Source organism: Anguilla anguilla, chromosome 4, assembly GCF_013347855.1.
Source record: "Anguilla anguilla isolate fAngAng1 chromosome 4, fAngAng1.pri, whole genome shotgun sequence".
In the NCBI taxonomy this organism is placed as follows: Eukaryota; Metazoa; Chordata; class Actinopteri; order Anguilliformes; family Anguillidae; genus Anguilla; species Anguilla anguilla.
Window position 1 is genome coordinate 57,325,742 of NC_049204.1, and position 27,718 is coordinate 57,353,459.

The window sequence follows — 27,718 nt, forward strand, 5'->3', positions numbered from 1 at the left end:
AATTAATTTGCTCAAATACAGTTTGTATGACAGGCACTTTCATGTGTATTTCTGCAGATACATGCGTGTAGTGCATTTCTCTAAATTCAAGGGATGAGAAAAGAATCTCTCAAAGAGTACAATTGTACACATAGATATGCATATTTAACTAGAAAGACAAACATGCATTCAGCATACAAAAACTGACCTCATGGCGATGTGCAGCAACAGCTAATTAGAGAGCCACATTCTCTTCAGATGGTCAGATGAAAAACACAGGGCCAAGTTACATTAAATAATTTAGGAAACATTGGGTAGCATTGCTTTGGAATAGAGCTTGTTTAATTTGTGGAAGCTAAGATAGCCAAAATAGTTTGTTACAACTTGGCCTCAATTTGATATCAACACTTTCATGGGCTGGCCTACATTTATCAAGTTTTAATTAAAGGCTTATGTGAGTCCTGTTGGGGTAAAATGTACTATGTTAGAGTGAAATGTATTTGTTCATTTAAAAGCATTTCATATCATGTTTTGAAAAACATATATCATCGAAATTCACTTATTTAGTGAAGATTTCTTTGAGTAAGGCAGAGACATATTTTTGGTGGTAGTTTTTTTTTTTTTTTCCCATCCCTTGGTGTTTCAGTAAAATATCTGGGTGCATAAATAACTTGTATGTGGAAAAATTAAGGTTTAAGTTGCTCTAAATAAGAGTGCTTATGATCTATGAAACAAGATGTTCTCTGGAGACATAGAGTTGGAAAGTAATGGCTTTCTCCTATGGTAGGGACAAGATGGGGGAACAAAACTGAGAATATCCTGAAATGAACATCGTTATTTACAAGACACACCAGGCCATTTCTTGAATCCACTCTGCCAGCACAGGGAGAAAAAATGAAATAAAATAAGCAATAAACACTCCATTAACCAATGAAGCATCTTTATTTATATACAAAGAAATTCTATCATTGTGATAGATGGAAAGAAAAAGTTTATATATATATATATATATATATATATATTTTTTTTTTTAATTAATTTATTGTAGCTGTGATTCATTTAACCAAACAGATTAAATTATAATTTGTGAATTACTTTTTCATGAGCATTGCATAATCGCCTACCAATGATTTTATTGTTCTCGTTTGGTTAAGCTATGAACCATATTAAATCACCATTTCAGGCTTTTCTCCAATGAGCAAGAAAGTAGTTTCCCGCAGCTTTAAGATTTGTTTGCAAAAAGAAGTGCCACAGCAGACAAAACTGAGACTATGAATCCGAGGGGTTCTGTTGCTTACGCCGTGCAGTGATTTTCCCTAATCCCTTCCCTGAAAATGATGATATGGTGATGGTATTATCCTACCATTGTCCTGACAGTCTGCTCTACATTTGGTGGCTTTGATGTTCAGGCTGTGGCATACTCCTGTGATCTTGTTTCTCCACTGTGCACCTCTTTGCTGCGAGAATAGATTCCCTGACAAGTAGCACTGGAAGATGGATGCATTGTTATTGTTGCAGACAAAACTGACAAAGTGCTCCAATACAGCACAAGCACAAGCAAAATAATATTCTGGAGATGAAATCCCAGTTGATTCGCCCCTGCCCAGACCGGGCAAGAGTGTCAACAAGTACTATGACCTGTGCTTGAACTTTGGGACTGTGGGACTGAGGTCTCTTCCTCCGTCGTGCACATGAGTTTTATCAGCTGAGGCTCTCCACGGCAATCTGGGGGATTAAAGATTGATGAGAGCTCTCTGATTCAGAGACAATTGCTCTGGAGGCCTTTGCAGAATTTATGAAGAAAAAGCTTATACTGCAGTAACTCGCCATTTAGGATGACCAGGCCTGGTTGGTTCAGTTGCAGGACAGCACAAAAAAGCTTTGTGGGGCCATGCAGGACTAACAGACAGACAGACAGACAGACAGACAGACAGGCACAACTCTATCAACTTTTAAGCATCTATGATCCATCACACTTATTCTCAACATGAAGTTACATCTAATATACAATATGACATTTTAAATGAAATGGTGCATTGTCAGGTTGTTAAAAATACAATTAAAACTGAAAGAGCAGCAAGAACGTAATAGGCCATAAAAATAAAGTTGCCAAAGAAATACACGTGGTAAGCGATTTTTTACTTGACCGTGTGAAGACGTGACTTTGTATTTCTAGTTTGAATGGGCAGGATCCAGTATTTCCTTCTTCTTAAGAACATATGAGTAAAAGTCCTAGCTAGTGCACAGTTTTCCCTGCTCTGAATATCACTCCTTATCAGTGTGATGCTGCACCTGTTAATTTAGTTGGTCCTCATCATAAGTGAAGTCTCTCTACAAATGTGTTGGTGACAGGGATACACAAAGCACATCACTGGTGATTTTAAACCAGGCATGAAAGCTACTGTGGTTACGGCGTTTGTGTGTTGCAGTGAAATGAACCACTTTTACCAAGTCTCTTGTTATGGTAACTTCTTTCATCTACAGTAAAATGACAAACTCAAAGCTCAGTTAATATTGGGATTTTTTAACATTTGAAGAGCTTCTGCTTTATAGTTCTGAAAACCTTAAATTTCCGAAGCAAAGCATGAAAGCTTTAATGATATTTCTCGTCAGAGCTATCGGACCATTTGACAAAACCAGTAAGAACCAATCAAAGGCTGAAAACTCCATTCACCACAGTGTGCAAGGAAATTGCCTCTAAGAAAGACCATTTAGCACTGTGTACTACGGCTGTCAAATGATGGTACGATATTCAAATGTAAAAAAATAAATAACAGTGATAACTGATAGGGGCGTTCATATGCTCTGGGGGCATTTTCCTGGTATGGTTTGGGTCCACTCGTCCCCTTATAGGGTCACTGTATATCAATACAAAGGTATTCTGAGTGATTACCTTCATCCTATGATGAAAAATTTCTATCCTGCTGGGAGTAGTCACTTGCAAGATGACACAGCCCCATCCACAGGGCATAAGGGGTCACTGAATGGTTTGATGAGTATGAAAATGATGTGAATCATATGCTATGGCCTTCGCGGTCACCAGATCTCAACCAAATTGCACACCTATGGGAGATCTTGGACCTCAAGTTGTTCAAGAGTTCCAGGGGTTTAGTGACCTGTCAGGATTCACTTTGAATGAACTCCTGATTTATGTTTATTGAATGATTTAGATTTAAATCCCAGGCCATTCCAACATAAAATGATATTTTCGTGTTTCACGTCAGCAAAAAATATAATTATTCAGCAATGGTTTACTCCAGGCATCCCCATGAATATTCTATTGATTAGTGCATTACAGATTACTTAACCTGGAATGCACCACTTGATGCTAAAGTGTTGCAAGTTGCTGTAAATGCTGTGTTTTATCATGCTGTAAAAGAGTGAAATATCCTGACATCAGTCTGCAGATTGCAACACTTGAATATCATGCTGTAAAAGGGTAAACATTCCTGTTTGTCAAGCGGTGGTTCACTAACGGTTCACTATGCTTATTTCTGTCTATCTGTTCTGGGTGAACTGTGTTGAATGGCAGCTTTTTAAGAACTACAAGTTAAAGAAAACTGTCACACCGAGCTTGAAGATTAACACACTTCATCCACCGAATTAAGACAATTCAAAAAACCAAACTGACATTGACCGATGAATTATTTAAATACCAAAAAAAAAAAAGAAAAAAACACCGAAATGTCGGTTATTCACTCAGCACTAATTTTTTACCTCATGTAGTTGTCCTTGCAAGTATTAAATTGAGTAGCTGACAGGAATTTAATTTGCACCATGTATTTAATCTGTGTAAGTACATAAAAGGCTGTAAAGTTAATGCTGTATAGCAAACGTGGTGACATTTTACCACTGTTTGTCAGTGTTTATTAAAATATTTGCATTTGAAAATTATGCTTTTGTAATCCTTAGATTCGGTTTTGTTTTTTTGGCATATTTCAGGTTTTTCTGTGATAACCAAATTACAAGAGCCCAGACTGTTACACTATGTACATATTGTTCTACCTATATGATGATCAGACCTAAAATTGTCATGGGCTCAGAACATCTGTGGCCCAAGAAAATAAGCCCAGTCTAAATATGTCGTATGCATTATATACATGCTTTCTTAGTTTCCTCTTCATATCAAACCTGGATGATTCAGAATTAACTACCACACATAAGCATTGCACTTGGCCCACCGGTAAGAGAATGGCTCGTATTGATTAAATATTAAACAGATATCCCCTTGAGGCAAGCGGAAAAATGCATGTGCTATTTGTTGGATTTCTCTGTCACAGACAAGAAAGATGGCGACTCAAAACATAACAGGAAGCTCTTGCCTTAGGCAGGATATGACACAGGGCAACATTACATTACAATATGCCACTCCTGGAGTGCATTGTCACTTTCCAGCCTTTCCAATGAACTGGGACTTACTGCTGACTGGGACAATGTGCACACATCCACATGCATTTATTGAGCATTGTTAGGATAGCAGGTAAGTATATACAGTAAAATACTGCTGCAGTGAAATGTGCAATTTGCAAGAATACTAAGCAATTTATCAATACAAATGATAGGGAAAGGGAAGGCAGGTGATGGTATAAACCTAAACCTCATTACTGGTAACCGGATGAAATTTCATATGATTGTATTTGTTCTGCAAAGCCACTACAGTCAGTGCCAGATACTGTCCATGTACTGTCCATCTTTTTTGGGTCATACTGTTTCCTTCTATGCAATCCTTTGCCCACAGCTATTCTGTTGCTGAGCTGAAGTTGGGTGTACGGTGGCAAATTTAGGACATTGTTATACATAAATAGTTGTATTACAGTCAATGTTGGGCCAGATGAATCGGCCTCGTTCAGAGTTGGTGTCGGCGTCAGCAGAAGTTGAGAGAGGAAAACCTCCTTCTTTCAGAGTTGGCGTCAGAGTCAGCAGAAGTGCTTCCATTCAGACTTGGGATCGTCATCAGAAAAATGGATCATACTTTGATCAGACAAACATGCATGAACTGGAATTAGGAATTGTGTTTTTTTAATTTTTTTTTTTTACTGGAGCTTTTTGGAAATCAAGGGCGCAACCCATGGGTGTTGGACCCACTATAACTGATGGGGGCACCCACCCCCCCCCCCCCCCCCCACACACACTTTAAAAAAAGCTTAGCTTATTCTCTCCCCCCCCCAATTTGTTTTAAAATGTCGCCTTTCCTCTTGAACAAATAGTTGGACCAGTGGCAGGCAATGACAAGTGCACTGGTTTTATAGTTTTACATACCTGCATTGTTTCAGGAGGTGACACAGAGGGAAATCCTCTCCCTTTTAGCAAAGCTTTCATCAGTGGGGTGTTGATCCTTTTCAGGTACCTTTTAGCATGGAGTTTCACCTCAATTGCTCCTGTAAAAATCCAGCTGTCAAAATGGATTATGGGCATTTGTAAAATGCTTACTCTGCAAATCGGTCTAGATTACAGTGGCTAATATGGAGGAATGTCATTTTCTCATGCCTGAAAAAGCTATGAACACAGATACATGAACTCTACCAGTTAGGATATACACATTAGATGGCAGGAGCAACATGTTAGGGGGTCTTTGTGTTTATCATCACATCCTCTATTAATTATCAACATTATTCTGATTTGAACAGAATCATTGTTTGGCCTGAAGTTTTGAAATCATGAAATCGTCAATTTTGCATAAATACCTGTGCAGCATTAACTTTATATATATATGTTTTTTTCATTTTCTTTCTGAGATGTAAGGACATTAGCTGCTCTGCTGTTTTGCTTCTGAGATGTTCAGGCTAAAAACGTTAAACAATACTGATTTTGAAGCACAAGCAAATATGTGCATGCAAGTTCAGGTGAAGTCATTCATGTTTAGTGAGCTTGTTACATTAGTATTGTTATGTCCAACATTTCTATGGGAACGTATGATCAAATTTAATTTGCACGTGTATCGTTTAATTAATTGGGTCCCTTGCCTCTGTTAACTTGTTTTAAATTGCTGCTGTCATGAAATAGAACACCCTTGAGCCAACCCACCAGGAAGAAACGGGGACAGCTTCTTCCTGCCTGCAGACCTTATACCCCTGAACAAGCTCTGTGCTCAGCAACCTCTGACCGTCTCTCAGCTTTCCAAACTTGACTCATTTCCTTACTGGCTCCCTAATGGTAGCTTGAGCTATTGGACGAATAGCTCAGTCAACAGAGTGAAGACTATAAGCACAACTTTGTGAAAACACGCATACTTTTTTTTACTAATTTGCTTACTTTATTTGCTTTCTATTGTTTGATTTGGCCTTTACCACAATGACTTTGTTGGTTGTGTAAAGGATTTCATTGATTTTGTATTGACTGTGGACAAACATTTTAAAAGTAAGTAAATACACGAAAGCTTAAAATGTCATCATGAACTTACAAAGTATTCTTGGTAAAATGCATTCGATCATAACACTGAGCCTCAAACTAAGGAATACAAAGAGAGTTAAGCTTGAAGCCTTAGGGGCAGCATACATACTGGGATTCGGCATGGTCAACTTTTGGTTACAGCCACTAGATGTCCTGAATGTGGAAAATATGGTTGTGTTTTTAGTTTTCACCCTTTCAGTTATATCTTACTTTACCTAAATGTAGTTTTATCAAGTTAATTCCTTTATCTTCAGGAAGCAATAGTGCACAACCACATAGTCTAAAATAACTTAGAAGAATATTGACACAAAGTAAAAGGTGACAAAAGTAATTCTAACTAAATAATAAAGTATTCATTTTAGAGGCATTATGATAGTTCACATTATGCCTCAAAGTAAATTGAAATGAAGTTGCAAGTAATTATTCAGTTGTCATATCTTCCACAACTTTTAATTGGAAAGCTAAATAAAGTGCTGAAATGGTTCACATTTTAATAAAAAAAATATATTAGAAAAAAAAAAAAAACTATCAAAGCTTACTATGCCCAGCACCACTTGAAGGGGGGAATTAGTTAATTTCTCCATAAGAATGAGCGATTTATTAAATAATTGTAGAAATTACTATTTTAAGAAAACTCGTATCTTATGTGATTTAAGCATTTCAAATTGTTTTCTTTAAACGTCTAATTTGCTATTTAAATGTTTTTATTTCAATAAGGCATTAAATAATGAGGCAATAATATCAATCAACTTTCAAAGAGCATAACCCATTTCGCATTTTTGAGCTATTCATGAAATCCCCTCATCGTTTAATTCAAAATTGTGATTGATGGCATGTGAAGCATAATGGGTCCACGAATGCAGATGCGCGAGATGGACGGACGTTAAGAGACCCGGACCCAAATGCGTTTTCATTTTCTCCTAAGCCAGCAGACAGTTACTTAGGTCACATTACCAGTGGTTTTGCTCGTCTAAGAATAGATGCATTCGAAGCAGACATCAGTGTCAGAAAAAAACACCCGGGGGATGGACAACAGACTTTTTTAAACCACTTAATTTTTTGTGTCTGAATTAATATTTAATTATTGCGCGGCACACACTCAACTAAACTGTATGGTCTCAATGTTGTACAGCGGTGCGACTGTCATTTTCCATTTGGCAGGAGCACAGCTGTGTTGCCAGCACATAAAGATAAAAAGGTGCTAACAGGATCAGCTTTATTATCTGGAAAATTAATGATCTGCTGGACTTAGATTTAATGGCTGTACCATCTGTAAGAAATCATTTTTGAGAGAGACCTTTGCCCTCGACGTCTGTATCTGTGTATTCAGCAAGAAGGTTCCTGGGACATTAAAGCAATGCCTGTTGTGATCCTGTTTTGGAATAAAAACTGACACATTTTAAATGTGCTCTGGATTTAAATAAGTTGAATTTAATGATACCTAAGACATTGTTTTTCAACAGTTTTTTAAATTAATTAATTAATTTATTTTATTTTATTTATTTATTTTTGCACACTGCGTATGTGTGATATTTCAAAGCAAAAATAATTTCAGACTGTAGGCTTATAAAGCATTACAAATTACAGCTGCTCACATTTTCTTTTGTTTTCCACTTTACATTATGTGGTTTTTCTCCACTTTACTTGAGTGTTTATACACAAGTTCAACTGAAAAAAAGTTGTTCAGCTGCATTCAGCCTTTCTGAGCTTCAGAGGTAAAGTTTCTCAGGTATTTAAATTGTACTGGTCTGCCATTATAATGGTAGTAATTAGGTGTAGGTCTCTTCAAATGATGCTGACATCGGCATTGAGAACGATATCCAGCCTGAAGTCATCTCAGTTATGCTGTCAACATTGAGATTGCATTTACAGCCGGCAAGGTGAGGTACCAGGACAAATGTCGTTCAGTCAACCTTAAGTTCAGGAATAAATTGAGAAGATACATGCAGAGGCGTGTACAACAAGCTAGGGTCATGGAGAAGGGTCACTAGGGTCACTATGCCTGGTTTGTTAAGGATTTTTTTTTTTTTTTTTAATTTGTGTATCTTTTTTTTTTTTTTTTTGGAAACCAAAAAAAGATACACACACACAAAAAAAAAAAAAATCTTACAAATGTTTTAATGCTCAAATTTATTGCAACGGCTAGTCACTGGGTTAATGTGGTGTGTCCTTCCAAAGGGATGAAGGTAGAAATTGATGTTGGATTTAAAAATGCGAGTGCGTTTCAGTAGTTTGGGGAATATCTAATGGACATTCCGGTCTCTAATGTACTGAAATTGAGTCAGGAAACAGAAGGGGCCCCCTGTTGCCTGTTTTCAGCATTTTTTCTCCTTCCACTTCAGGTTTCAGCCCCTGCACTCTTGGGACACATTAGAGCTCTGTTTGGATTGTGTACAGAAAGTGTGGGCTTCCTCGCTGCAGCTCCCTCCCCTGCTGCAGCTGCCCCCCGCGAATTGAGGACATTATGCTAAAATGGATGCAAACCATTCGTTCCCCGGATTACCAGGACACCCGTTGCTGTATAAACAATGAACTTATTTTGGATTTTTCCAGCAAAAAAAACTACAAACTAGGCAGAAGGATCCGATGTATTTATTACTGAGCTTACATGAAAGGTGTAGAGGTATGGAAATTACAATTCACCTGGTGCATAATGACATAAAAGAATTGTCCATGTCACGAAACAAATTGCTTCATCCGTCCTTATGTGTCAAGTATGAACCCACTTACTTTTCCAGGGACATTGTCAATGTGTTAAAGTTTCATTAATGCAATATTTTCCACTGCTACTATAATATTTAGATGACAAGACTGATTATTCAGCTCCAGTGAAAAAGGAAATATAAGAACAAGACAACATCATCTTCACCTATTTTTGTTGAATTATGCAGTGTAATTAGTGTATATAATCCATCTACAACTTGGAATCATAGGGCCCAATAACAGAATTCAGAACTTTTATAATAACTGAAATATACTTTTTCTTGTTTACAGTTTAATTTTACAATTCCAGTTACATTTTATGTGCTTGATCATAATTACTTTATATGTTAATCATCACATAATCACACAGTATTTAAACGTGCAGTTAAAAAGTCTAATTTCTTATTGATTTACACAGATAATGAAAATGGAATGTAAAACCTATCAACAATTGATCATCCATGGTATTATTTTTATTAAAACTGGATTAATCAAAGCACCAGTAATCTTCTATAAATAGGGATCCTAAAGATGCTTCTCTAGAAGATACTTTCAGATCACGATCACATCCCATATCCACAGTGTCTACTTTGATTACATAGTTTTGAATAAGGTGAATGAGGGAAGCAGTTACCAGTAGAATAATCATGGTTTTGGTGTTTGCCCGTTTTAAAACGTACACTCCCTGGCTATATCTTTTTAAAATGTATGTTTTTTCAGTTAGCTGAAGGAAACATACGGTTGTAATAATGGAAGGCGTACTGTATTCTGTTTTACTCGCTTGAGTGTCTATCCAGCTATTAGCAATCACTATACTCATTACTAATATAAATATAACCTCCCTTCATGTAAAATGTAATATAATTATTGGGCAAACAAAATGACAAGGTACCTGGTGTCAAATGAAATTCTGGTTACACCAGTTGGGTTAAGCTGGATGAGACATTCATATAAAGCTCTGATAAACTGCCCACTTTCAGCTATGCGACCAAATGAGGTTGCTGTGGTCCTTTGTCTTGAATAATGAATACATCCCCAAAGCAGGGATGTTTGCTAAATAGCAGGATCCTCTGTAGTTCACTTCTTCTGCTTCACTGCTCTCGCACACTCAGTGAGAGAGGAGGGCACACATGAGTCAGACTCATGGTGTGTTCTCTGTTCACAGGAGGCATTTGGCTACATTCGATATTGAAAACCTGTATTTTTATCTGTGTTGACAACAGTTGCAGCAGTCAAACAGTTTCATTCAAACAAAATGTGTTATTATGCCTCTTTTCGAGTCCTCAGAATTACAACACTGTCGCTTGGCAAACAAAAGGCAATTTCAGACATAGTGGTTATACTTGTTTTAGTGTTTCTATTTCAACCTCTTTGTAGTCAGAAGGTATAATCTCTCATGGACATGTAGCTCATAAGGGTCATGGATAGGGCACTTTCTGTTCTGTCTGGTAGATGATCCAGAGTAATCTGTGCTTTCAGGATAAATGGTTTTACTCTTTCTGATGTACTGTAGATTATTATTAGAATGTGCGTGCTTCTGTGTGTAGGTGTGTGCAATATTCATGCGCAATACTTAACATTTATCTGTGTCTTGTTCAGTATGATTATTTTAATATGAGACATGTGGAGAAGCCACAGAGCTTAGCTGCAGAGCTTTGGACAATACTGCCATTGAGTATGTGCTATTTTATTTTGTCAACCACTATTCCAAATTTCAGATATTTAAGTGGCAGAATGGTGAACATTTCAGAGCATTTGTATTTCAGGCATACTTATGTGTCAGTAATGGTCAGGACATTTATGCTCGGAACACATTCTGTGATTAAAGTGTGTTTTCTGTTTCTATTTGTATTTTTTAAATCAATCTTTTATAAAAAATTAATCATCCATCAAAAAATGTATTTTTCATCATGAGGCTGCAGATAATACTTACTGTGAATTGTGCTCTTTGTTTGGCATTGCTGCAGAATCACAACTATTTATCATTGATTTATTTGCACCCCACATTTCAGAATTGGCATTCCACCCAGTAAGCCGTTCACAGGGATTTTGCCTCTTTGAGAGTCCTTGTCACCCAGGTGGATTGGTAGGCATGACTTTTTTGATGTGTTTTTAATGTGAAGAGGGTTGGCCCACATCTGCAAGGTATGCACCCATCACTCTGTCAAAAAACTGCATAACGATTTTGCATCCTGAAATCTCCAAAGGCTTCACAAGACCACAGAAGACATATTGGTATTCACCAGTAGGAGGCCTTTAATTTTGTATAATAAAATTGTGATATGATACATATTGCATGTGTAAGTAAATGAAACTGAATTATTCTTTGGCAGGAAATGACACATTCAGACATAAATTATTCTCCTTCATTTGTGTCGCGCTGTTGGACTATACAGTACATAGTGGCATGAATAGTCTCAAACAATGACCATGTCATTAGTTAAGGATATTGGAGCTTTTTCATGGCCTATATAATGCTTAGTGATCGTGACTTTAATTTGCATGCAGTTCGTGCTTTCATGCCATTTCTCTGTCACTCTCTTAACCTGCAGTTCTAAATAGCAAAGGAATTTCATACATTCACTGACTGAAGTCAATTAGCTAAATGTGGTGTTTGGAATTCAACAAGGAAAGTGGCATATCACTCTATTTGTGATTTTCTTTTCTTTTTTCAGCTGCATATATATACAGTATAGTACAGTATGGAAATTTGCTTAATTTGTCTTACAAATTAAGGCTAAAACAGAATGGTAGTGTGTGTGTGCGTGCATGTGTGTGCGTGTGTGTGTGTCTGTGCGTGTGCGTGTGTGTGTGTGTGTGTGTGTGTGTGTGTGTGTGTGTTTCAATAGGAACAGTAACTAAAGTGACATCTGCAATTAGATATATGAAAAGACATATATCGGAAATTTGAATCGGAATAGGATCGGAAATTGTGGTCAAAAGCACACTTTTGATAACTGTGATGCTCATACATTACTGTGATATGTAAGGAAAAGTGGAAGAGCAACTCCTCAAGCGACTGAGAATTTCAATGCAGGACGTGATCAGACTGTGTCAGCAAGAGCAGTCTGTCAACAACTACATGAAGAGGGATATTATCGTAGGGCTGCAGTACATAAAACCCACATTACAAAGATGTATGCACATTTGAGAGGTCAGTGGTGCAAAAACCATAGTCAATGGCCACCATCGTCAAAACACCAAGCGAGGGAATATCTTTTGGAAAAATGGTGTTCCACCCCTACAATCCATCAGTTAATCCAACTGCAACATTTGTTATTTTAAGATGCCAAAACTGTTTGTCTTTATCCAGTATGTACAAATGTGTTTATTTTAGTGGCATACTTATAAATTATTATTATTATTATTATTATTATTATTATTATTATTATTATTAATAATAACAAAAATGATTTCTGCAAATTAAAGATCAGCAGATATGTATTTTGTAAGATGTAGGTTTAATTTCAGGATCAGTGTGTTTCTACAGTACCCCACACTTTCCCTTCTCCCACCATCTGCATCCCTCGAACAGTCTTTCATCAAGCACTGCAAAATGTACTGCAGAGGAACGCTTCTCCTCAGTATTCAACTAGCTGGCAGCACGCGACAGTCACTTTGATCACAGTCCTCTGGGTCAGCAGCTCCAGAAGAAATTATCAATGAGTTATGTGGAAAACAGAAGAAGAGAAAAAAGAAAACATTGCTCCAGCCAATTAGAAAAGTCAGGTTTATTATTCCAGGCAGTGGGAGTCTTGAGATGTTGTGTTTACACTGTGGTCAGAAATTTAAATAAGTCAATATTTATGATGTTGTTTCACTGACTTTGCCTCAGACTTACTATTCATTGCAAGTGCTAAACCTTCTAAATTGTTTCTTGATTAGTTCATTTCAAAGCATTTTGTGTATGTTTTACCTATAAGGTAAGCAGAAGGTGTTTGGATAATTTAGATACTGCAGAGTCCCACAATAACACAATTCAGATAAAAAAAATTCTGTATCTCTATTTATTGTTTTTGTACATGCAGAACATGTTATTACATGTGCTGTGAAGTGGAATGTATTTATGATACCTTTATTTTGATACCTTTATAGTCTTCAAATACATTGTCAAGTTTTTTTTTGTCAATGATTATAAAATTATAAAATATTAAAAACATAATAACCATCACCACCCCAGTTATAACGTGTACGAATAATAACAGTACATTTTGCTTCCAGGAACACATTACATCCATGTGAACCTGAAATAATGATCTTAATAAACAAGATAAACTGTAAAAATAATAATGAATAAGTCTGTGAATGTTTTGGTAAAAATATGTAAAATGGCAAAAAGTTATGAAATTATAAACAGCTGAAGTGTAAATAATTCTATTTACTGTGAAACACCATAATACATTTTACATTTGTTAGATACTCGCCCTGCTACCATATGCTGAACATATTATTACCAACTGGTATTTTACTGTAAAATTTGCAATGTTTTTACAGTAGTATTTGTTCCCATTTATATGTATTGGATGTATATTTTGCCAATCACATAAAACATATTTACATTCATGAAGTATAATGGCACAGTTGAAAACCTTGTCCATACCTTGACGAGTTCAGTTTCCTTTACCCTGGTATTAGGGATTACAGTATGCCATGCTAATCACATCCTGACATTAGAACGAAGCAGAAGACATGATATTGATTTGAAATGTGTATTGTCATTCCATTCAGCGATGTTCTTTTAAATCCGTGTTTGAAGCCTGCCAAAGGAAATCTTGAAGGTAGCATGCATTAGTTTATCATTTTAGTGTGACCTACTTTAAAACTGACACAGTTCATCTATCCACCATAGTTCAGAATCCCCAAGTATGCAATATTCATTAACATTTTCAAATCACAGAATAACAAGAGAAGAGTGTTTTATTGAATGCCTTCATACACTGCAGGAAAATATGTGACAATAACCATGGCTGTTTATTGGACTACTTACGGTCCTGAAACATAAGGAATGAAAGTGTTTCTCACCAAAAAAAAAGGAATAATTTAAATTCAGAAAATAATGTGCCCCCATTTTTTGGATTTTCGGTGTTTAAATACGATAATCATGCGTAGTTACCATTCTGTATCTTTTACATGCGTAGTAGTGAAAATTCCATAAAAAGGGAGAGAGTGCTCGTAGTGAAGCTTAGCTGCGCTCCTATCCGTGCTGCAGTCAGTCCTGGAGGCCTTATCTCACCAGTCTGGCATGAAGGGGGAGCTGTAGCTCCTCCTGTCTGTCTGACTGCTGCAGCTCTTTTATCCACTCCACTCTGCACACTTTCTCACACTTTTGTCCCGCTCTGCTGTGCCACATTGATTTAAATGTATCTGTTGAAGGGGAGATAATCAATGCAAATCACTTGCACAGGGCTCCACAAATAGGGCATGTTTGATTCTCCAAGACACCATCACTATAGAAGGTCACTCCCTCACTTTTTTTTTTTTCTCTCTCTCTCTCTTTCTGTACCCCCATGGCCTCTAGTCTCTTCGGCCTTATAGAGCTGCTTGTTTCCAATGCTGAATGAATGGAGTCAGTTTCCCTACATCATCTATTCTGTTTTACCTGCAGCAACCTCTCAATGGAGTTCTCATTAGCGTGTACAGAAAGGTAGGTGTCATTAATAATCTGTCATATGACGGCATCCTTACCACCTTCCTTCTTCCTGGAACTGTAATTATACATACCATTATTTAAATGGAAACATAAATATTTTTCAGGTCAGTGGAAGCATACAACCAATGAGGCAGGTCTGGCAGGGCAATTGGAAAGATTTTTCTTTTTTTATATATTTCATAATTATATACATTTTGTTTTTCAAGCACAGCAACTGTAATAAAATGTTCAAAAATGAGTTGCTACACTTTAGTTTGAAACAAAGGAAACAAATTTTCAGAATTAAAATGTTCACAGATATGCAATATTACTGTGATTTTTCATTATGTACAAAAATTCATTTTTTTGAACAATTATATTGCAATTCCTGAGCACAGACATAAATCACATACAAAGCACATACCGAAAACAATAAAAATAAAAGTACAGAAATACAGGACGACTGTAAATGTTCAAGTCGTTTTTGAAAATGTGCGAAGGAATTTAATGTGAAGGCTTTTTTTGGAAATTCCCGCTTGATGAAAGGAAAGGGATCTCCTGCAATGATTAATGTGCTGCACAGGTACACAGAAGATTATGAGTGATCCTGTCATCTCACCATATGGTACCAATTTATTCCCGCGAGAGGAAAGTCGAGCAGTCTTGAGAAACTCTCAAGTATTTCCCCTGGACTACTCCCATACACACGACAGTGGTAATCAAAGACGGACATTGTTATTCTTAACCAAATTTCTAGTTGAAAAAAGAATAATAATACATTTTTAAAAAATGTCTAAATTAATCGGAAGTGCCGTGGCTATATGAATGTTCCATATTACATGGTAATCTTTGAAAGAAAGACATTCTATGTAAGAAAATGTGACACAAGTTCATTTTAAGTAAGATTAATTCAAATTTTATATTTGTAATTCATTGGAGTACTTCAGTATATGTTTCTATTCATCTATTTCATTCCATTGTGAAGCACTTTGAAGTGCTTGATTCCTTTTATGAAAGGTGTTATGTAAATAGAATGTTTTATTATTCTGTTATATAAATTTTGTCTGTAGATGATGTTATCAACAAGCAAGACTTACAAATTTAAAATCAGCAATGGTTAGTCATTCATTGGCACAAAGTTATTATGTCATATGAGGCATCTGATCTGATGAACATGGTAAACATTTTATTCCCCCAAATTATAAAAATTCAATTGAGTCTGAACAACAAGAGAAACCCAAAGCCTTAAAACTTTTTTTTTGTGATGAATCTAGCTTTGATATTTAGATTTGCCATGTAACTTTTTTTTTTTTTCTTCACATAAAATACCAAAGCCTTTTGTATTTTATGGCTTAAGATAATTGAGTAATTAAGGGATTGTGATGGTAAGACAAAAAAAAAATAAAATAAAAAATAACACAAAACAAAAGTAGTTCAATGTTCAGTGATTATTGTTTGGTATTGTGAATTCTCTGGGCCCATTTTTTTTTTCCTGTGGGGTAAAGACGTGGCCCAGAACATTTGCAATACCAAACAATAATCACCGAACAATTAACTACTTTTGCAGATATATAAATAGGAAATATTTTAAAGTTAAACCAAGAGAAAGTGTTTATATGCACTAAGAATATACAAACTTAATCTTTTCGAGACTATACTGTATATTATTGACACAAACAACTCACCACTTCACTTGGATGTCGTCTTATAGAACAATCATGTATGTATTTTAATTATGTTTTTTAAGGTTATGGAACTATATGTGCTTTTTTTCTGGAGGGAAAAAGAAGCTTTGAAGAAGCTTTGCAAAAGCAGAAATTGATGATGGCATGGGTTTTGGGTGGGATGGATGAAACACCTTTCAGCATATCGAATCAAATTGAAGGATGCAATTTGTCACGCTTTGGGATTTGATTGTTGTTCATCCACTGCCACTTTGCCAGAGTCACTGCAAAGAAGTGGGAAATTTGGGAATGCTGAGGAAGTGCTGGGATTACTCTCTCACCTGGAGGCTTTAGCGATGCCATAACCAAGATATAAAATAATAATCACGTTTGAAGATGGGCGTCAGCTCTTTTATATAAAACATATAAAACCTAAAAATGTGTCTGCCTGTGTGTCAACAATGTGTCTGATTATGGAGTGCATCGTCTGGCAGTCACACATTGTATATCAATGTAATTTTAATGGTTATCTGCACATTCGTGATCCCCCCCCCCCCCCCCCCCCCCCCCCATTTTCAATGTAAATCAGAAAATTAATACTCATATTTCCTTGAATTTAATGGGGTTTTTTTTATTTTTTTTTTAAAGGTTTCAGTGATGTTTCTGTTAGTACTTTACACATACCTCAATATTTTGCTGTACTGAGCAGAAGTAATGGGCGTGAGTGATTTGGGCTCTACATTACAGTTACTGAGGTAGCTGGTGTGACTTTAAAACACGAACTAATGTTTGCCAAATCAGCCACCCATATCACTGTAGCTGATATGTTTCTAATGCAGACCTTACTATGCCTTTCAAATATGTGTTTTATACAGACCATAGAGATCTCTGTGCTGGGGGAAGGGATGTATGTCCTCCTCTATTATTTCTCTCAAGGTTAATAATGGTACAGAGCCTGAACAACAGTGTGACGCTTTAACCACCCGTTATATTTTAGAAGACTATCCATTTTTATTTATTGAAATTTACTGTCATACATAAATTATTATTATCTATAAGTTATAGCTATGACCTTGTTTGTTTATTATTTATTTATTTGTTTATTTTTGAAAGGACTGCTTCTTTAATTGTTAAAAACACTGCAGGCAATATTATGTTGTCATTTCTTAAAAGACTACTTCCCCAGATGCTGTTAATTCTCTCTGAAATATGCCTTATCTTTCTTATCTTGATCTAGACATTCATGAAATTTTATTTTTCAGAAAAAATGTCCCTTTTATTTTTCAGATAAAATCTCAACAACACATCTCAAGTGAATGTGCACTGGTTGAGAAGGAAGACATTTAAGGGAAATACAGATTAATGAGCCTGTAAATATGCTACTGTGCTTGCTTCCACTTTGTTGGCACTTCCAACTCTCCCTGACTGGAGAAGATTAGAGCTTCTAACTCCATGGTTTTCTGCCATCTAGTCTGAAATGTGGCTTAGCTGAAAATCTCCTAAGTTACACCCATCCTTTCTGTCCTCTGGCACACATTTCCATTATCTGCCAGGTGAATGACACTTACACAGTGGGATCATCTTTTCTTATTTTATTTTATTTTTCTTATCTGAAGATTTCAAATGCACATGATGACATTCATGCCTACTTACAGTTTTGGGGAATTGATGACACATCACACTTCTGTTACTGATATAGAGACACATATTTGGTGATGATATTGATCTTACTTTTCTTTGTCTTGTTTTTAATTTTTTAAATATTATTTTAGACAATTGTACAATGATATGTGAACCAAAGCATGAAAACAGCTACAGTAATCATGTACAATAATCCAGGTAGATGGTTTCCGGTTTTTGTCTCTCTCTCTCTCTCTCTCTCTCTCTCTCTCTCTCTCTCTCTTTTTCACTCCCTCTCAGATACACACACACGCACACACACACACGCACACACGCACACACGCAACAGCACGCACATACACAATTGCTGTAGTGTTAAACTATATGCTAACTATGAAATGCCTTTCATTGACAAAAGAGGATGTTTGTTCTGAATGTACACTCGAGACACTTTCACCTACACTGGCATTTCTGGAATGGAGAGTTCTATAGGGACCAATTGTGGTTTGACCAACAAATCCTAATACAGTGAGAAATCCTCATGCTATACTTATCTAACCATTTGGCCAGAATGCATTTCTCAAGCATTGTTTCCTCTATGCATTGTGCTCTGTCCTTTTCAAATTATTACAAACTACAACCACATGGAGTAATTTCATACTTTTCACAAAGGACATCTGTGATATGCAATGCAGGAATGAATTAGAGCATGTGAAGCAAAACATTTTCATGAATAAATATGATTTATTTTAAGCTCTTTTTCTGAAATTCTGGACTTTTTTTGTGAGCCTTATTTCTCAAAAAAATATATATATATAGATTTAAGAAAAGAGATCTGTGATAAGATCAGTGTGATTTTTTTTCTGGAATTTCTGAATAGAAATTTATGAACTCACACAAATCACATACATTTAGTTAGGAAGTTAGGAAGTCAGAAATCGGCCAATTTAATTTTTTTGTGATCAATGATGAGTTAAACTTTTCTAACCTCTAATTATATCTTTCTAGAAAGAGTGCTTTGAGTATGAAAAACTGTAAAAATGGGGGAAAATTATTGTGTGTGTGTATGTGTGTGTGTAAGCAAAAGTTTCTTTATTGTTCATTACGGGAACCTAACAAATATTACTTTGAGGGATGTGTGTGTGTTTGTCCGTGTGTGTGTAAGCCCCTTTGCTTAAATGTACTTAAACTGTTGTACTAAATCATGTGCTAAGAAGAAACGTGAATGTGAGCAGTTTCTTTTTTTCCCTATCTGCCCAAATGAATCTGTTTGTTTGTGGAGTCATAGGCGGAAGAACCCCTACTGCTTAAAGTCCAAGGCAGTCTTTACCACCCCTTAGATCTCCTAAACACAATCATTGCAGTTGGATCTGCAGTATTATGGCATTTTAACCAGGTCAATATGCGAGTATGCCTTTCATTAAATGTCTACCAGACATTGAGCTCAAAGACTGGCATGTAGCTTAGTGGCAAGAACATGGAATGGACACAGCTGATGGGTACAGGGATGGGGAGGTAGGGGCAAAAATAGTGCTTATTTGATGTCTGTGGTTACAATGAAACCATCAACTGCAATCTTATAGGTTATTATATATATATATATATATATATATATATATATATATATATATATATATATATGTGTGTGCAATTCAGTCCTCTACCACCTCCGAAAGTAGTGGAGCAATGTGATAACCTTAGCGGGAAATATTTCCAAAAAAACATGTGTGCTAAGTAAAAACCTGTTCCAGAAGTAATTTTTGGGTATAAGGCTATATATTATTTACAATTAATTAAATCATGCAACATTTTAAAAAGTTTTCAAATTTTTGAAAAGTTTATATGGTTTTCAGTGTGTGTGTCCTTGGATGCAAGGTGGCAAATTTTTTTTTTTTTTAAATGATGGGTCCGTCTGTATAAATGTAACAGGTATGCCGCCACTGTTGTATGTTTGATGTTTATAGAATACCATCTACAGAGAAAACAAGAGGGTTGGTACCTGGGGAGGTCATGGAGAGGGCTTCTTATCTGAAGATTAGGGACACTAGACGGTATTGATAACCAGCGACATGTAGTGTCCATTTGGAGAGACCATAGGCATTTTAAATGGTACTGAATATGTATTAAAGTAATTAATTTTACTGATTAACGTGTTTAACTTGATGTTAGATGTTTTCAGCTTATGTACTTGCCATGTTGACATCTTCTGCATGCTCCAAGTGATTAATGGAAAAGAAGCAACCTGGTCACAGGCATTTATAATAAGCACACACCAGATTGGTCTGTGTGGTAGGCTTTTTGCTTTATAACAGCTTACCTGTGTGTTAAGAAACAAACAAAACCAGCTTTTCTCATTGATTTGGACATTACCACAACTAGCTTCACAGTATTTTCAAAGTTGCTTGTCTGTCAATGTTTAAGCACAGTCTTTTTGAGTGAATAAAGCCCCATGCTTCATAATCTGAGGATGTGACTGGTCTCATGTTACCACTGGATATGTGTTTCCTTGAATAACATTAGTATGTGCAGAAAAAAACAGTGTTCACATATGAGTGCGTTCTAATTTACTGTTACAATTATTCCGCACCTCTGTTACAATCATTAGTTTGAATCTGTATTTAGTTCTGATTGGCTGAGAGAATTTGCATCATGTTAAAGGGCGACTATAATGGTTTTCTATGATTGCTCAGTTCCAAATTTAACCATTTAGCCCAAATGAATGTTTCTATAAACGTTCAAATCTACATTGTAGTTAATATTATATCTAATAATATGGTTTTTCATGCAATGTCTGTGATTTTACTGTCCACATGTTTTCACCCAGTGTAAGGGCATATTCACTTCAATCACACCAGACTTTGTTCCAGATTCAGTCAAACTAAATTTAAGGCAATTCTAAGACCAAAAAAAAAAATCAGAGAGACAGGAAAAGGTGTGGCCAAAAGGTTTGGTGCTCCAGCCTGGGCTGGTGGCTGCAGTATTTCAAATTAATTTAAAGAGCAAGTAAACCTACCATTTGCCAAAAATCGGCTATCCTTGTCTCCCACTTCATCGACTGTTTAAGCGTCAATTTGCAAAAAAAAACAAAATGTTGCACTCAGCACAAGCAGCTATTGAGCACTGTATGTTTACTGACTGGTTGATGAATGAAGTACAAATGTCTTCACTGGCCCAAAATTACTTATGGAACATTTTCTTATATAATGTTCTGGGATAGTTTATGCCAGTTTGGATATAAAATTGAAATTGATCAAAAACCATTGTTCTCCATAAATATATAACATTCTATCAGGAATGGCCTGGTTTTTACAATTCAAATTTCTAAATTCCATTGTTATTTGACAATTAATTTAAATATTGAAGCATGAAAAATTAAAATATTTCCCTTAAACAAAACTCAGCAATGCCGAATCATGGCTCACTTCCCAGGAAGTCTGAAGTCTACTGCCATTTTTGGCATCTCATTTATTTATTTATTTATTTATTCATCATGTGTAAAACAAACATTTGGCCTAGCTTTTAACTCCGATTCTTCTTTGTGTCTTTGCTTTTTGTCCATTTTCTATAAATACCAGCCTTATTGATCTGTTTACTGACTGCAAATACCAAATCAAACTAAATTCCGGTGCACATCCTCAGAATGTTTAAAGGTCAGACAAGCAAGTACTGCAGAAAATAAGATACAAATTAGTGAATGGCAATTATTTACAGAAAAAAATAACAATAATAATGTGAATTTGCTAAAAATCCAAAGCAGATGGAGACAGAGTTCAACAAATTTCCCACTTATTACAACAAACGGAGGAATGGAAGAGCATGGCTCTAAATAGGTTATGGGTTTTGTCTTTGAGGTTTTATTTTATGTTATAGAATACAAAATCAAATCGCTGCATGGGTGCCTGCACACATAATGTATGCGTCCATTGAGTAATCCTGCAATGTGCTTAGAAAACTGACGTCAGTGTGGAAGCTCAGCTAATGACATATGAAAGAAACAAAGAGGTTCAATCCATTGTAATATTGACTCCAGGTACATACTGTTTGCAATCTCACACCACCTTTAATTTATCTTTTACACAATGCAGCCTGAATGCTGAAGACGTGAATCTTCAGATCAGGCCAGAAGTGGCCCTCTGTGTGAATCCTGCTGAATGTGGTCATCTGCGTTTTTAGCGGACGCAAATGCGTTATTTTGGCTGAGATGAAAATAATTAACATAATTGTTCATGCAGCCATTTTATACAAATGCAGCTGTGATTATGTTGGCTCTCTCTTCCATCACCAACAAAAGCATGGTAATGAGGGTGGTTATTCAGCAAAATGGTGTGGCTAATACCGCGGTAACCCATCAGCAGACAATGGTGGCTACAATATGCAAAAAGGTCCTTGTATGCAATGAGGTTTACTTCTTATCTGTTGCTCATATGACCATTTGTATTTCATCAGATTTCTTTGTGATGGGTTTCACAACAGGCTATGTCATTAAGGAAAGTGAGAATACATTTGTAAACTGTGTGTAATTTCCTATTGTATTGTATGTTTTTCAGTGTTTCTGAGGACCCTGACTTCTGTAAACGAATAATTTTGTTTAATTACCTCTGATTTGTTTCAGACATAATGCCTCACATACTTGAGATGTAGAATATGTGTAAATCTAAAAATCAGATTTATCTCCTCTAACTGGTTGTGATGAATGGTGCTGGCATTCTGGACCATAGGCGCTCTCTCTCTCTCTCTCTCTCTCTCTCTCTCTCTCTCTCCCCCTCTCCCTCTCTCCCACAGTAAGAAATATAGTATTCAGTGTCTTCAGAGCTGAAGGCTGCAGTCTTAGATCCCAGAGGATTCCTCCATGTAGGGGCTTAATTTGGTGTTGAGCTCCTCTGATTTCTGATCAATGTCTTCCCCCTGGTCCTCTGAACACTGCACTGAGCATACTGGATTAAGTCACCAGATTTACAAAGCTGAAAATTTGCCTGTCTCCTTCTCTCTCTCTCTTTCTCTGAAACACACATCCATGCACACACACATTGTTTGAAGCCGGTTCAGCTCAAAAAATTGCCGCCTCTAATTTATGCCAAGCAAATGTTGATCATTGTTTTTTTTTTAATCTATCCTTTATTTTCCTTCATTGTGTTGGAGTGCTTTTTCTACATTGCGTTGTCTTGGAGATGTTGTCTCAAGACCGTTAAGTGATGGAGGAGCCAAAAATTATTCATTTTGCTACCAAACAGAAGGAAATTGAATAAGCATGCAATGTCATTTTATTGAGACATGAACAAATTTTGATACGTTAGGAAAGGTTTCACTTCAATTTGGGCCACAAAGCGACTGCTTTAGACATATGTGATTATGGAGGAACTCATTATATCTTTTTTTTTCCTTCACAAAATTTACTTTTACCCTATTTTGTTTGTTAAATCATAGATGAGGGGGAGAAAACTGGACAATTGTCATTAATATTGACTAGACTACCAAGAAACTTGTAATCAAATGATTCTTCACAGTCTGTGTTAAGGTTATATTTTTGCATAATACAGATCAGACGATTGTTGGGTATGGTTGTTTTTTTGGCATATATATATTTTTTTTAAATAAAGTGAATATGTCAATTCTACCCAATAAAAATATCCTTGGTAACAGACCAAAATTTTCAGCACATGCCAGACCATAATAGCCGATCGAGCTGCACTGTCTATTGGCTGTTTTAAAGAGATGCTACTCAATCCATAGGACTGAAGGGAGCACTGGAGCCATGATCATCACCCCAAGCAAACAGTAAAATACTTATGTTTGCTCGGGGAACATAACATCAGGGCATCATAAAAGATGGATAGTCCAGTGGATTCTAGCACAGTATGAGGAGTTTTAGTTCATTTTAAACATGTTAACAGTACCATCTGTTCAAGCCTAGGGGGCAGGGACTGATTAATATTGTGGCAGACTGAGCAAATCACAATGGAGGCTGAATCTGGAATAATGCATCTCTGCCTAGTTGATTCTTCCAGCATGTAAATACAAGGGAATCTCTTGTAAAGTATTAAAGAAGGTGTGATTTTCTGTAGGTCAATTAGCGATGAAGCCCGATCTCAAAGTTATATTTAATTCATCAATAGAGATTGGGAATGTTCTTTTTTTTTCTGTTCGACTGCTATATACAATGTGAATTAAAAAATAAAAATAAAATCACTGCACAAAAATTAAATAATTTTTTTTTTTTGCCTACAAGTGCTGTATTTTTCTGTGAAAACCAGATGGATGGACATTTTTTCTTCACCATGGGAATTCATATTTGTTGACTCATAGCAGTGAGAGGGACACTTAAAAGGTTATAATCTATGTTCCTCTGTGCCATATCATGTACGATGATCTACTTTACCCATATGGTAGATTACTCATATTACTCATTCTTATACATATAATTTAAATCCCCATTTTATTGCATGCGGTTTCTTTTTTTAACTATTAATCAGTATTATACATGTATTCAAAAAAGAGACTCTGACAGCTCTAGTTAAGAGTTACCAGAGGCGTGATATATATCTTCACACTTCTGTAAAGCTGACCAGTTTCTTGAAAATGATGCATTTCTTTGCTCTGATATAAATAATACTTCATGTGCACTGTATCTGAAGAGTGGACAGCATACATAATTTGAGCGAGAGTGTAGCACATCGGTATTCTAAATGATATATGAGACCTATATTAACATGCATAATTCACTCTTCATTCATATTACTGTTTTGTTATGATTTTTAAAAATCTAATTCTATTTTAATGATGGAAATTTGATTTGTTACAGAACTCTACATAAAGTGTGTGTCATATTTTTCATAGTTTCAGTTTAGAGCTGAAGTCCTACTAGTAAGTACAGCATTAGATATTATGATTTTCTTTACCCGGTAACAGGCTGTAAATAAGGACGCTCTAGCAGTTCGACCGAAACATCCGCTCCAGCAAGGCAAGGTGTAGAGCAAGACCTCTGTGCGCCAGAAACTGATTAAATTCCATTCATCCGTCGAAAGCAGTCCCCAGTTGCTTGTAAAATGCTCCATATAATTACAGAGACTACAATTTTTAAAGTAATTTACACATGGCCTTTATCTGGGGGTCTCACTTTTCTGGCACAGATTTATTTTAAAATCTACGTCCTTAACGTACTGTCGAGAACATCTTTGTGATTTATTAATTTTGAGCAAGGTGCCCTTTAAAGTTGCATGCACCATTTGTAGATTTGCCTTTTCTAACACTTGAGACCAACATGTTGTAATTAAATCCAAGAATGCAGACTACAGTGTAGAATTTGTTATATTAATGAGCTTATATGGGTCATTTATTTGCGCATTTAATGATAGTTATTTGGGAGTCAAGCACTATTGTGTTAGGGAAATAATGACAGTGTTCTGAGATTGCTATAGGAAGATCAGTGAATTGCAGCCTTGAGAACATTTACATTCAGACATGAAAATGTTTTGGAAATACTGAGAGCAGTGTTGTGGGTGAAATTTAAGTGATTTTTCATTGACAAGGGAATTCTAAATATTTGCTCCGACGCAGGCTGAAACAGAAACCTGTAATTGTCCATTAAAACTGACACAGGGCCTGAACTGATTGATTCAAAGAGACAGAAATTGGAGGGCACGTTGTTGCAAGGTGATTAGCTGCTTCAGCTATTTGAAACCAGAACTATGAACTGTGAATTGGCTCTGTGGAGCAGCACTTAATCTACGGCTGGTTCATGTGTAGCTGCAGTACATTGTCCGCTTAAAATTAATGAACCCAAAAAATTACATAAGCGAGAGATAATTGGATAATGGTTGACAAAGGCCATAAACAAAGTTCTACCAAAGCATTTTAAGTGAGATATAATAGACAGGAAATCCACATAAGCACCTTGTCTATTCATAGGACCTCTGCACTAAGACTTGCAACACGATTCTTTGTTAGCTTCACCACTTGACAGGCAGATGACAATTCACTCATTCTGTTTCAATGAACAATCAAATAAATTAATTTTTTGGGGGAATGCAGGACTTCAGAGGTGTTTTTTTTTGTTGTTGAGGAAACCGGTAAGTATTTGGTTGATACATACAAACGATTTACCATCAATGTGTTTTGTTACTTTCTGCTAATTAAAACTCTGTAAAAGAAACTAAAACGTATTATGTTGTATTGTGACGGGCCAGCATTCATCAAAAAACGAAATGTCTCAGTCTAGGAGTGTTTACCTGTGTAAATAGGGCATATACAGGAAAATATCAACTTTTTATTGCCACACAGGTATTCTTCCGAGTATGTCTGAGTATTTTATCGTTATTTATACTGCACCACAAATGGCAGGAAGTCAGCTAACATTAGTAATATAATAGTGTAGCGACAGAAACATGTGCCCCATTTATGTGAGTGAACCTAGCTGAGCTGCAAGTAATGTGTCTGGAATACTGTTCTTAGTGAAAATACATTATGAGTTATGATGACAAAGTTTTCTCCACACAGTGTTAACCTACAAACATGCCTATTGTGAACCTCTTGCAGAAATTTGAGTCTGCCTGTGCAAACTATCTGTTTGGTTTGATACCTGATACAAGGTTATGTTTAATACTTTTGACACAGATATGATTCTATAGCAGAGCAGGGTTATGCAATGTAGCCGCAACATCTTCCCCATGGGCAAACCAATTCCACGCTACGTCGTGACTACCTCCCACAGACAGACAGCGATAGAGCGCCTGTGTTGGCCCAACATCGCTTTTCTCAGCTGTCTGAGATTTAACTGCAGTTTCCAGCTCTTCTACAGTTACAGGCTGTTCTTGGAAGTTGGTATCAATAGTATCTAAATGTGGTAGTACCAGGTTCTAAAGAAAGGCTTCAGACCTGCACCTATCAAAGGTCAGCTCTGATGAATACAGGCCACTATAAAAGTAGATCATATATTGTTAACTCCCCTAGAATCTGTTATTACTGATCCCTGCTTGGAACAATTGAGGCTGAATATACAATCACAAATCCGGTGACCTGCTTGGCCTGTCTCCTTTAAAGTTGTATTTTTGTCTGTTTCAGTGCAAAATACATTTTTATTTTTTTTGCCCATAGAGAGAACTATATATGCCCTTTAATCAAAAGAATGCTTTTGACCTCTGTTCTGAGAATGAGTCCTTTTATTTACTTTCAAAATCCTATATCTTCAGTTTCCATGAATCATTTATTACTAGTTGAATTCAGGTTTGGAAGAAAAAGCAAAACAATTACCTCTGCTCTGTAGAAATTTCAGAGATGAGGATGGGGAACATGTCTATTTAAGGTGTAAGTTCAATAAAGGATGGGGGTTTAAAAGAAAAAAAACCCTAGAACAGACTCAGACTAAGTCTGCCAGATAGGCTCTCAGAGCAGTTGAAGAAGCTAGAGGAGATGTATTCCTGAATATTGATCCAGTACTGGGTTCACAGTGGTGTTAAAATCCCCACCCACAAAAAAGTGAGAGTCAGTATGTTTTAACAGAACATTAGTAATAGAAGGCAAATACTCAACATTAAAATCATAAGGCACACACCTTGATGTCAAAATAAGATCTGTACCATTAACTGTAAGCATTGCTCAAACAAATCATCCACAACCATTGTCCACAGAGTTCAACTGAGACGTTTATTTTCCTATCAGAAATAATTTACACACCCTTCAATTTATTTGTAGCACAGGAATTGCCGACAACTTTAATGTTTATTTTGAAACCCATGTA